A 13,945-nucleotide genomic window follows, 5' to 3' on the forward strand; every position below is an offset into this window, starting at 1 on the left:
GTGAAACATGTGTAAACCATGCAACCTTCAGGCTATATTTCCTCAGGCTGTCTTTGTGGATTATAACAAGGCGATGGCTAAATTATTCAACTTTTGGTTTCTCATGATTGGATGAACAGTGCAGTGGGAGAAATGCCAGTGTCAAGACAGTATGCAAGCTCTCGGGACATTAGCCTCCAGTCAGCAGCTGCTGCAGATGGTATGCTCACTTTGTCGTCCACTTTCTCAGCATTGCTTGTGAAGAGCAATTAACTAACAGCGCAGACACAGACAGACAAGTTCATTTTGTTTTCAAAAGGATTAGAGAGGTGGACCGAGGGAAGAGGCCATTCATCACATAGGCGCCTCTTTATCTCTCACATGCTTTGGACTTTAAAGGGTTTCAGGATTTTAATCAAACAGCCGTCTCTTTGCACTTTTAACATAGCCAGTGCTGACAAGCAGTGATCACCCAGGAAATTTCCTCAGTCTTAAGGTCACTGACCTTTGTCTTATCAGTGTTACCAAAAGTAAAAATGTGTGTACACATGCACTTCACTTGTCCAATAGAAGATGTCTAGATGTTTGTTTTTGTTTTGTTTTTTTAACATTTTGGTCAAATGCAAGTAAGAGCTTGAACTTGAAATGCAATCTACTGAGCTCCACAGATTAAGATTAAGGCTAAAGAATTAAGAAATATAGGTTTTTTAAAAAAGTGCATCATGTAAAGTGCATGGCAGGATTTGCAGATGATGACGCTGCAGGCAAAGCCAAGGGTCTGCTGTGCAGGTCAGAGGTGTTAGCCTGGTGGCCTTGCAAAACTAGCTTTGACATTTCTAACACTGCACATTGTTTATGGTGTGTGATCATTTTTAAGACCCCATAAAATATACAAAAAGAACAATTTGCATATTAATATTAATATATGCATTGCTATTTTACCTCAAAATTATTCTGCAAAAGTATCAACTGTTAGTGCAACATTGTGAAAAATTCTGCAGATCGGCACAGTAAAGACATACCCTACATTTTCAGCGCGTAGGTTCTAACCTCATAAATCACAGGCAGAAGATAAATATGTGAGGGCAACTAAATTAAATGGTACTTAGCCTTGTGAAATGCTCTGTAATAGACCTGAAGAGGAGGTTTAGAGAAACAAAAAGGTATGCATCCCCCTTTCTCCAGCCAGCGGTTGTAACCCTCACTGAGCTCCCTTAACACAGAAGAAACCAAAGATCATGACAAGACCTACTAGAAACATATCTCATTAGCTGCCTGCATACCTCTCCCATCATCTCCTAGCACCCTCCTTGGGAATATAGAAAGAGGGCTTTGCCTGCTCCGTCCCCAAGCTCTTGTCAAAATCTTCTTAATTGTGATTAATTGCATGGCCATAATGATTTCCTTTACTAAGTACAAATAATACAACAATGATAACAATATAAGCGGCAGAAAGCTTTCACTAAGCGCTGCCGCGTTCGTCAATTGCAGGTGTGTTTTCTGCAAAAAATAAAGTTGTTGTTGAGAATATATTGCGTGACAAAAAAGAACAATGTTTTTCATATTTCCACAACAACTTGAAAAAAGCACCGCTTTGCAAAGAATGCCCTAGCTCCGGGCTCCTCTGCATATTGGAGGTTTTCCCTCTGTGGACTCAGTTGTTATGGATGCTGTTTATGGTGCTGCTATGACAAGTGTGAAGGGCAGGCATAGTGAAAGATGTATCGCTCGCTTATCTGCTCAGTGTCTGAATATGTTATAGGATTGTAAATGACCCCGCTATCATGACACGAGTGTCACAACAAGCGCCCCCTCCTCCCCCCTTTTTAAATTTTCATTCATTTAATTTTTTTTTAGATTTGACTCTTCTGTGATAAGTTTTTGACACGACGTGACAAACGCTGTTTGGGAGCCTAAACATCTGTAAACTCATTGAATTTGCATGCTGTGCTTGTGTTGGTAGGTTGTTATAAAACACTTCACATGAGATCAAATTATTATTTCTTTTTTTTTTTCTCTCCTTCTTCTTGTTTTGCCAAAAATTCCCATTCGTGACAGAAGTTTTTCTTGAGTTTGCGGAAAGTCGTCGAACGAAAACAGGCAACTGTGAGCAAAGTAGCGGGAATGAGTGACAAGAGGCAGACTAATGATAAGGTTTATAAGTTTTGATAGTTTTTACGGCCTGCGAGTGGAGCTGAGGCACATCACTGAGATGTGCTCTTGAGCTGCACAGAGAACAATGTGCCTTTGAGACACTCTCACTGCACAGAAGCAGCCTCGTCCTTCCGCCTCTTGCTGCATATGCTTTATAGCCGACAATAAACCATTTTAGTGCAAAATAAATTGGGATCGTATTGAAATGCTGGCGCTATATATGTCATCGAAGACATACAGTTATTTTTTAGCAAAGCTGGAGAATAGTTTATCATCATGTGAGTGCTGCGATGGGTCTGTTCCACATCATTGGCTTCTCTTGCTTAGTTAGATTGTGAAGGTCAGAGTTCTCAAGCCTTTTATGGCTGTTTAACTTCAGAGAATTATCACATGGGCAGGATTTGGCTGATATATGCTGCACAGTCCTACCTCAGCATAGTGTCATATACATCCTGCATTTTAAGTTAAAAGATCTAGTGACATTATTTGGACCATGTCGTGGGGGAGAAATGGATAGAGGCCTGACCTCGCACTGAAACATTTGCATAGATGCCTTTATTTGACAAAAGAGATTTAAATATCATACATAAAAATTTGGTATCCCACAAATGGTCACGTCTTAGCATGTGTGTGCTCTCATTTCACAGTGCAAAACAAGAATCAGTCATCTAATTTAGCTGTAAGTGTAACCAATTGCTTGAATTGCTTCGAAGGGCAATTAACTGTTTACCACTGCAAATATGTTTTATAGTTGTTTAAGTCTGTGCATCACATTCACCTTGATTTTAAAGCAGCATTAACATTCAAATCATCTGCCTGGCCCGTCCGCGGCTGGTGTTAAAAGAACATCTTTGTCGGCATTTCCTAATTCAAAACTTAGATTAACAAGAGCTCTGGAAAAACATATTTGAATACTGACATTTTGTGGTTACATCTGTTTGGCTTTAATTGCTGTGTTGAGTTTTAAAACTTTGCAAACATAATTAGCGCCCCGGCAAATGAGAAGAGCATTAGCACACAGCACAATCACAAAATTACCATAAAGGGAAAAAAAGATTTTTAAGGTTTGCTTAATGAAAGCTTGAAAGGAGAAGCCTTCTCCCCCTGAAACACCAAGGTGACATTTTATTTCCAACTGTTAATTGATGTTCTGCTGATTAAAGCACATTTTATGCAGAAGACCAGAGGGCTCTATTTCTGGAAGCTATCAGTTCGCAGGCATGGATTGCAACAGAGTTACAAGGCTGAGCTGAACCTCATGTCTTTTTTTATTTTCCAATTGCATCATGGATCCAGTTTCTTCTGGGAAAGCTGCAGATAAAAGTGCAGATTAAAAGGACAAGAAAGTATAATTAGTGTTTGGGATTAATCCTGCATTATGTGAACTAATACTGTCATTCTTACAAAAGAGTGACAGTATTAGTATCTCTACAAAGACTGTATTTGTATTATATTGTACTCTGTTGTACAGCACTGTGTATCCGTGGTATTTTTTATAGTCCGGATGCTATTGTATTGTAAAACCGATGATATTATTTCACTTACAAACAGCCCGTGTCATTAATCAGCTCACAATATTTGTTAGAGCAAAGCAGACTAATAATTCAAAACTGCAGCTTATTTATGGAAGTGAACAATTGATAAAATGCCAGGAAGACTGTAATCTTTTAAAGCACTTCTTACAAAAACCTCTTTGTCAGAATAATCAACACAATCTGCATAATTTACATTACTTACTTAGATACATGAGCGAGCCCGAGCTTAGAGTAAAGAAGTTTGTTTTCTCGTGTTTGTGCCTATTAGCCACAAATTAATTAATCTACCATCCAAAACCCAATTAAGCCACAAGCTATATTAATACATCGCCCATTACACAGCGTGCAGAGGAAGTACCGGAGAAGCGCTATTATTTTCACAAACATAATCACATTTTGCTGCAGCAGTGGCGCCCACTGTTTTGTAATGTATTCAGAAGCCAGCGAGAGCTGTTCGGGTAGAGGAGACAGACCTGAGCAGGGAGATGGATTTTAGGTCCAAGAGACTGATTTATTTTCTGCCACTAGGGGGAGAGGTGCTCCTCGCAGGCCTCACCAGGGAGAGCAATAATATCCAGCTATAAAGTACTGATGAGGCAGCTCAGTGAATACTTATGAAGAGTCCTGAATTAGATTCACTCTCACAACCTTGGTCATCTTATTCAAAATGCCCTCGGTCTGGTTTATAGCCCATGTATAACGACACATCCCAAAAGCACCAATCATATAATTACCAGTGTCTCAAACTTGAGCATTCATTCAGCGTGGGTTCCTTCAGCCTTTTTTAGACCCCCTCTATCCATCAATGATGTGAAAAACTCCAGCTCCTCCATTTAATATTGTTTGTTTTGTTGTTTGTCAACACAACAGAGGAGATGTGGTTTTCTAAAGCTCGGTGTTAAAGAGGCACCCCGAAGAAGAATACACACAGGGTTGCCATGGAGCCCATTGATGTGCAAATGTTTTCATTTAAATATTTTTAAGAGGATCAGCTCAGATTACGCCAAAGTTTGACAGAGATAATTCGATGGCTTGTGTAGCAGCTTTGTTTGTGGAGACCATCATTCAAGGCACGTCAGACCACCTTCACAAACCACATAGCCTTTTTAATGAAGTTTACTTTGAGGAAAAGGCCAAAGCTAGTAGCTTTTCTTCATGCGGGGCTATATTAGGGAAATCTCCTCAGTCCTTATTAATGATTAGATTAGTGTTTTTAAAAAGCTTATATTTGCGCTTATGCAGCCGTGAGAGGCTTAGTGAACGTTAACAGGATGACTGCATGGTTGCGATTTCTGGATAAACAAAAAGTTGCACTTAACATACTGTGTTTTGTAAAACAAAACAAAAATACCAACAAGCTGGTATAGAAGCATCAAGCAGATATATTTGCTCTTTTTTCCTTGTATTACAGATAAATACACCATGGAGACCCCCCAGTATTTGGGACAAGAGAGAAGAGCTTAAATATTTATGCCTAAGCCTCTGGAGGCCCACTATTAGTAGTAAAATGTTTTACTTTCTGGGGCTGTCACTCTGCATTGGCTCCCATTAACAACGGGGCTGACAGGGACCTCTGGGTCAAACACTTTGAGGCAACAAAGGGTCCTGATGAAATCACTCAGTGAGACCCAAATTACTTCTGTGTCATTGCTGAACAATATTTTCTCCCCAAAGCATTCCTCCTTCTGTTAACGCCATGACCCCTTCCACTGCATATGGAAAGGATTGTTTGTCTATAACACTGGGGGATGGAGATGAGGAGAAGTTCATGGACAATGTTCCCGGCTGTGTTAGCCCCCCCTACAAGCAGCGAGACTCTCCTCCCTCTGTTTTGTTGCGCTTTGTGAAAAAAGTTGATAAAAACAGGTTGTAAATGGAGATGGGCAGTTGGAAATGAACACGTTGGGGTGGAGCAGTGAAGCGGGAAATCCAAATATACAAGACCTCAAAGAAAATCTGGCAAAAGCAGAGAGGGAAGCTCCCGGGACGCTTCGTTTGGCACAGCGGAATTCAAACGAGACAAGCGTTTGGGAAAACTGCTTCACAACAAAAATTTCAGAAAGCGCTTTTTTTGAAAGGAAATTTCTGTTTAGCTGTTTCTGTCAAAGATTTCTGCCGCTAATATCTGAACAGACACATGTTGTATTGTTACACTCGACATATTTGACTAGTCTGACCTAATAAAGTACACTTAAAGTTGTCAAGTACTTCAAGACACACGCAGATATAAGCCTAAGATTAATGATTGACACTTGCCTGCAGAAAGACATACAATAATGGTAAGAGTGGCACAATTGGATGAGCTCAAACAGTATCCGAAAGGCCTGGAAAGGAATGAGCAGGCAGGGAAGCTTCAAATCCCCTCTCAATCCTAAGTGGGTGGTCCTTTCACTGTTGGTAACTGTGCAGTCGCCAGGCATCCACACTGAGGTTTTGAGGAGGGGGGACTGGCTCTCCAGACGCAACATTCACCGTCCCAGGCCCATACATCCACAGAATTAGATTCATGCTACACTGACTTTATTTAAGCTAAGAGTCCTGGCAGTGGCAGCATTAAATGACAGCCAGTTCTCCAGGTCTTTTCTCTGGATTAAAGGATGATTCAGGAGTGGAAGGCAGAATGGCTTAAGAAAAAAATCATTCAAGGATAAAGGAGTCCATAGTTTATCGGAAGAAAGTAACTGAGACTTGCAGACGTTGCCAGATTCCATTGAACACCGCGGACATGTGTGAAGATTGACAGAGAGATATGCTGCAGCCCCTCCGCACCCCACCCAGTCTGTGCAAAAATACACGCACACAAACACACACACTTACACATCAGCGCCATCTTTACACTTTCATTTATTTAACTTAAAAGATTTCAACACGAAAAGTGAAATTCTCAATTTCTGCATGCATTGCACTTGCATCTAGTTATATGATACCAAACGTATACCTAAATACCTTCCTCTAGAGGTTGTAGTGTTGCTATTTGCTCTTAAAAATCAACAAAAAAATGTCAAGTTAGAAAAAAATCTTTGTTAGTCTTTCAAAAGAGAAAAATAAAGGTTACCAAAACCTGTGCCAGACGTTTTAATAACTTGTAAAAGTCCAAAAGATTTCTTTTTATTTAAACCCGTGTTTACGTTGGTATCAGGACCACTTTTACTCTAACAGCCAATATTTGGGTGCCACCCAGGCATGGGAATGAAAAGCAGCCACGCAGCCTCCAAAGCCAAGCACATAAGAACTGTTTAAGTTGGCCCCACAAGTCATACATTTCAATGATTTCAAAGAGACCTCCAATTAAAAGCTACAAACATGTCTTTGGAATGCGAACTAACACAATTAAAAGTGTTCATGAGTGTATTAGAGGAATAAGTTGTGAATTAGCACTTCGAATACACAAGGCTGTTTTCACTCCCAAACTCTTTCACTCATTCAAAAAGCACAGGGAAAGAGGTCTTTTTGAAGTCAGTCACTTCTCTTTCTTTTCTCTCTCCTGCTCTCCCTCCCTCTCTCTCTCCCTCTCTCTCTCTCTCCCCGGGCAAAAGAAGATTGAGTCAGCCTAATCTGCTCCTTGTACATTTGAATGTCTTCTGCAAAGAGCTCATCCTGGCCGCTTGATAAAGGCCCAGGTGCAGAGACAGTGGCCGTGCCTAACTTTGTCTCTGTGGGGGCTGTAAATCACAGTGAGAAGCCCACCCTTTGAAGATGCGAGCTCGCTTTCTCCACTGATTTGTGGCCAGAAGGACAAGCCCTTTACCCGGGCCCTGCACAATGCTCACGCCAAAACCAGGGAGGACGTCAGAAGGAGGCAAACTGATAACTTGCTGATATGCTCGAGGGCTCTCAATCAAGCAGCACAACACACACTTCACGTAGTAAGAAGCAGGGCTCCTGAGTGCCAAAGGTCAAGTGGAAGGAGACTTGGGTGACACCATGAGGACTTAGAAAATCATATGCAAACAAAAATGTTAACAAGTATTGACAAGTGCTGAGGGCAGCAGTCTTTTGGTAAGGAAAGAAGAACTTCAATAAAGAGTGAAACATAAGGCAAAGCTAGGAATCCGCTGTGACCGTAGCTCTTTATAATTACTTGACATGCCCGGAAAGTGATTCATAAATAAGGCATATAATTCATTCACTGCTGCAGGGTCCATATACAGCGCCAATCATTCTGCATTGAGTTATTTCCCACAATTTGCTCATCAAACTAGCTAAGAACAAGCTAGAGTTGCAAAAGAAAGCTGTTCCAAAGGCTGACATGTTGCAAAATGTAATTTTCATAGTAGCACAGTCTACAGTGTAAATCACCTTTAAATACCATATGACATGTATCATATTTTTATTTGTGTCTTGCCAATTCTTTTACAGTCAGTTAATAATCCCTGACTAACACACACACATACACACACATACATACTGGCTTCTTATTTCGTTAGTCCACTACACTTCCATCTCTTGATGCCAAAGAAAAGAAATTAGCAGACCATTGCACGCTCCCTTTGACAGAGTCATTAAGGTAGCCAGTGCAGGGCTAAAGCAGAGCTGCGAGAAGCTCACTGTGACACACACAGACTTGCATGGCTTCTGTTTGTTATTTAGAGCCTTATTTACACTTGTTGTCAGAGACAGGCTGGAAGCACAGCAGTGGCTTCCTCCATGGGCTGGATAACAATGAGCTGTAGGGGAGCAGCCCAGAAAGGCATTTATCCTGGCCCTGCCCCATCTTGAGAAAAAGGAAAGCGAGAAGTTTACTGCCTGTGAATCAGAGACTTTTACTCCCCACACACCTAACCGTCTTCCTCCTCCTACTGACTTCTGATTTGACAGCTTGGAGATCATGCACGCAAGTGGAAGAGACTAAACTTTGATTTCACGTGTGAGGCGGTGCGGACAGTCCAGCACCTTCAGTTTCTGCTCACGAGAGCGATCCAGTAACGTGAAGCACAGCCGGTCAACTTCAGGCGTAAATAACTTGAAGTAACTCATTGTTCTCGTCTGCTCTACTTTGCAGCTCGCAGAAAAGAAAGATGGAGGCGGCAAGCAAGCAAGCGATGTTCATTTTTGGTTCTTAAAGTGCTTCCCTGGCTCTTTCATCGCATTTCATCATTCTGCACTTTTCTTAATGAATTTAATGAGCCAAAAAAAAGCAGAAAATGGGAAGAACAACCACTTTTTGAACGCATCATCACAAAAGCTGCCACACAGAAACTTCTTTGGAAACTCAACTCTAGATGAAAACAATTCGGACTATTTGGGAAGTCACATTCAATCCAGTATTTTAAATGATGGCAAGCCAGTTATAGGGCAGTTTATTTTTTCTTTTATTGTCAGGAACAAAGTGATCAGCAGCAGATAAATAATTATAGCTAGAGGATCAAATGAACCTTGAAAGCTCACTTATTGACAGGACATTACATCATTCATAAAGAATCCCAGTTCCCAAGTGTACTAGTGACTCTTATCGTCATGACAATTAGACTAATGAAGTGCACCATGTGATAAGAGTACACAAAAATTGTGTTTTTTTAAGAAAAAGTGGCGTTATGTGAGCCTTGTATGGGTGTGTGAGCCCATTGTGACCTTTTTGTCCGGCGACTTCCTGAGAGGACAAGCGGTGTGTTCGGAGGTATCAGCAGCTGCGTGCTACATGCCTCTGATCCAGGCAGCTATTGACTTCCTGAGATTTGAATTAATTACTTGCTTCACAAGAGAAACTGGATTGCTGTGGAACCCCCTAAGAAGTCCACTCATTCTTAGGAAACTGCCCCATGGACTTGCAGATGGTTTCACTGAGATGTGCTTTCCCATAGAGAACAATTACACAGGGGATTGTGGCGCTGGCATAAACCTGGAGCACACAGTCTCCATTCTGAACATTTCAAAACAGCCATAGGGGAGGTTTGTGACTTAACATAAATTAGACCACCAGGGAATGGGGAGATCTGAAGTGGCGGAAGGGCAATATTGCAGATAAATGCACCGTGCTTAGAGCTTCTGCACCGCGGAAGAATGAAAATTGCACTATGACACCTTGGAATCGGATAATAACCAAATTAACATCTTTTAATGTTTGACAAATGAGACCACTGCAATCTCGCCTGTAAATATATTGTGATGCGGCGCCGGTTTAGTCAGTTTTTCCTTTGTGTGTTTTCACTTCTAGAAAGGAAAACAATGATGAGAGCAATTAATGATGTGAAGAAGAGACAATTACAGTTTATACTTTTGGGGCCCCGTGCGTCAGTCTGAAAGGGATTAACTTACTGCCGCGTTTGTATTCTGCTTACTTTCAATTGGCTCAAGCCCTCGTGTTTGGTCTTGTTAGTGCCAGCGGGCCCCCGTTTCCCAGTGAAGAGTACACTTCAGCTGTGATGAAGTATCCAGGAACGCAGAGGTTACCAGTGGCTGCTAATTAACCTCGCATTGTATTCGCTAACAAAGAAACAAAGGAACAAAGTGGAATTTCAATGCAGAAGATTATCACAATCACAAAGAGCATAGTGCTGGATCATGCACTTAATGGGGATTTTCACACCGGCCATGACACCATGAGATTAGATCAAAGACAGATGAAGTTACATTAACAAAACAATGCAGTCTTGTTATGCAACAACAAACAGCCCATCTGGGCCTTCTCTGGGGTAGGAAAGGCTACAAGTGCACAGCATCAACTGGCCACGCCAGAGCTCCCGTCTTCCTCAACAACTTCTGGAAGACTGGATTTGATTGTGAGAACTTTATTGCAGCTTTGTTCTGGTTGAGAGGAGGTAGCATCCTCTCCTCAAATACATTAAGACAAAGAGGAAATGGGCTGTATGTTCTTCACTGGTTATTGTTATCTCGGTTTCTGTCCCCCTGGCTGAATGGCAATTACTGACGATTTCCTACCAGGCACTGAGCCCAGGCCCGCTGAGGGTGCCCTGACCCCGCACTATCCAGAGGGGAGAGACAGAAGCTGTCAAAACTTACACCTCTCCCTGCTCCCACTGGGAGTTCTCCTCCAGCTGCTGCCCCACGGGGCTTGTTGCGCACTCCTGCTAATCAGCTCCATCTTCTTCTTTTTTTCTTTTTTTTTGTGTGGAAGAAATCAGCCCCGAGTGGATGTATGTGCGTTTCTCACCTCTGCTACCTATTGCACCTTTGAAGTCCTCTGTAAGTGTTAGTTTATGGCTGGAGAGAGTACGATAAGATCCCAAGGAAAGGTGATAAATTAGCTTTTCGTCCCACATTTAAAAGGGGAAATAGCAGCCTGCTAAAATCCACAGAATCAGTTACAGTTCTGACACCTAACAGCTAAAGCACTCGAGAAGCAAAACATTGCAGTGCCAAATCTGTTAAGCAACTTCATTAAAGCAGATTATTTGCAGGAAGTTTACTTGCTTCCCACAATGAAGCTCTGTATGACAACCATTTGGTGAAATCTCTCATAGTGCCATTTTTTGGAAAACAGAATTTGATAAATATTGCCGATCCAACAGATTCACTAGGATACACAAGGCAAGCTGGGACAGAGCAGATATTTTGAATCCCCAAAACACGCCCTTCACAGGCATGCCAATTACCAAAAACTGGGGAGTAAAAACACTTTTAAAAATCTGTAATTCATTTAATAGGATTAGATATGCACTCAGCTACTTGCTGAACCCCTTTATGCGCCAAAATGCAACATAACTTAACCGTGAGTCACACGCAGTTGCTTAAAGTTCAGGATGACAGCTCGAAATTTGATGAATAGTTCTGTGTTGGTTGTGTTTCTCACCTTGTCTCAACCCGCCCAACAGTTGCACACACTCAGGCAAAAACAAGTGATCCATCTACATATAGAAGTGTCATGGCGTTACATTACATATTGTAAAATGAAGATGGGAAATGTGTCAGTGACTGTCGCCAATACACGATATCCTGTAACAGCTAATCCATATGTATATTATTCAATTTATTATTCAAGTTAGCTTGAATCAGAAGAAATACATGGAATTATACAGAATCAGAAAAATATATTGTACAGAAAAGGGGTTCTACTTATAAACACACACCCATATATATGAACATACATATATAATTCAGAAAAAACTGTGCTGACAGTGTAACAACAGGGACTGATTTTCACCTCACAGCCTGTCACAATAAGCATTCTTATCTTGAATATCAATTATCACCTCATTTCCTAGAACCACTGAATCTCCTTTACAACACCTGCCTCTGTGCTGGAAACACCATCTCTGTGATGTGAGTGAGAATATGATCTGAACCACATAAACTTTATGGCGTAAAAAAAGTTTCACCGCAGTTTATAAAACAGACTCGACGGCCTATAACTTCCGCACAGCCACCGTCTGCTGCAGCTCAGTGGAATTTCGCCGCTGCCACCCGCTGACATAATTTGTTTCACAGTCACCACCCAGCAGCATGAATCAGATGTTGACACTCTAATTTCATGCACACATGGGTGTTTGGCTGAGCCAGCCTTGAATGTTGCTGCATTCCCCCCGTCTCTCTCGCTCCAGCTGCCCGCTATACCTGCCCTTTGCCCTGCGACACAGCCATGTAATGTATTTAGCCTGGGAGTCGCACACACTATGACTCAGGATTTGACCAAATACTGTTGGACTGATAATGTGTAAGTCAGGAGTATGTCTTGAAAGTTGTAAAATATAATTCCAGTACTTATTATAAGGTAAACATATGAGCTTATCTTCTTTATTTCCCAAGGATTAAACCTTGGGATAAATCCCTAACTGGCCTCAAGCTCTCAAGTTTAAAAGAGACTCAGTCGTAAATGTCTGAAAGTAGAGATTTGTTTTTAATCCACAGCTACTCTTTTACCCATCAGGAGAGCTTCAAGTTGCCCTGCTTACCACTAAAATAAACCTGTTTACCATGGTCCACAGCTCCATCTGAAAATATTTGTTTTACTGGGTTTTTTTTAAATAAAAATTGCACATACTTGCAAGGAATAATAAAATAAAGCCACTAGCCATGCTACAAAATGCCAAACGCAAGTCAAGCACTGACATTTTGCTGAGTATAATTAATGCAAATTTTGTCTATCAGTGATTATTTGCTTCTTCTAAAAGCCACTTCTGGCAGTCTGCAGTGGGAGCGAGGAAGAATTACCTTGTGTTGTACATATATGTCCTCATTCTGTCAGCTCAAACAGGCAGCATAAACTATTTTCAACAGTAGTGACCAGCTGAATAAATGCTATTATATATTCCCCCCCCAAAAAACGGATAAAGGTGAGAGCAAATCCCAATATATTTTCCCCTCAGCAAATATGACATCCTCTCTTATGGCTGAGCATAAATCTACAAGATAAGCACCGAAGAAACAAGTTGTTTGTGTGCATTGGAAGCAGCCAGGATTTTCTACTTGCTTCCTCATGACAAATATCTAAACAGTAAACACATAGTAAATAACAGCACCCTGTCCATATCAGTTCCCTGCTTGAGGTTAAGTTGAGTTCATTGCAGAGGCCACTGCCTGCATGCATTAAGCAAATCATAAATTATACATGCTAATTACCTTGGGCCTCCACTTTAATGAATTATTTTAATTAAACTACAACATTGGGGTTTTGCATGTGGTCTATATTTCATCCCCTGCCTAAGATGACCTTCTTCTTTGTATAAGTGGAACATAGTTGAGAGAATAAGGACAATGCAGACTTGGTTTATACCGCTGAGTTCATACTGGTGCTGCTGAAGAAGGGAGTGAAACAGCAAGGCTGGCATTTATTTGCTGAAGGGAACGCTGGGTTTGTGTTTGCTAGTAAAGGAAAAAATAATCTATTCGTATGGGTTTATGAAAAAATGTGATTTTTTTTACAGCGTCATAAGTGTCAGACGTGTCTCTTTACCTCCCACCTGTTACTTTAAAGCAAGGAGATTTAGACGCTCCCATTGGCTCTGGGAAAGGTTAAATCAATTTGCACATTTCATCAAGCTTGTAGTGTTCATATATTTGTAACTGAGTTGATTGTCTGCCCACCAAATACCTTTATATACCCCCCCCCCCCAATACAATTAAATTGAACCATCCAGTGAATCTGAAACAGAGCTGTAGGATGGCAGAGTTTCATGATTTAAATGCACATTAAAATATTGCATTTCTGTTTGTACACTGGTTGTGTTTGCGTTTCACATTTGGGTTGTATTAACAATAAATGACTTCTTATTCACAAAAGTTCCTTACAGCCGTTTATCTGCATTATTATATTACATAAACCTTTTAGCAATGCAGTACAAATAAGACAAATGACACTGAAATTCAAATAATAAAAAAAT

Source organism: Pundamilia nyererei, unplaced genomic scaffold, assembly GCF_000239375.1.
Source record: "Pundamilia nyererei isolate P.nyererei 1_Seehausen unplaced genomic scaffold, PunNye1.0 scaffold00035, whole genome shotgun sequence".
Taxonomy (NCBI): domain Eukaryota; kingdom Metazoa; phylum Chordata; class Actinopteri; order Cichliformes; family Cichlidae; genus Pundamilia; species Pundamilia nyererei.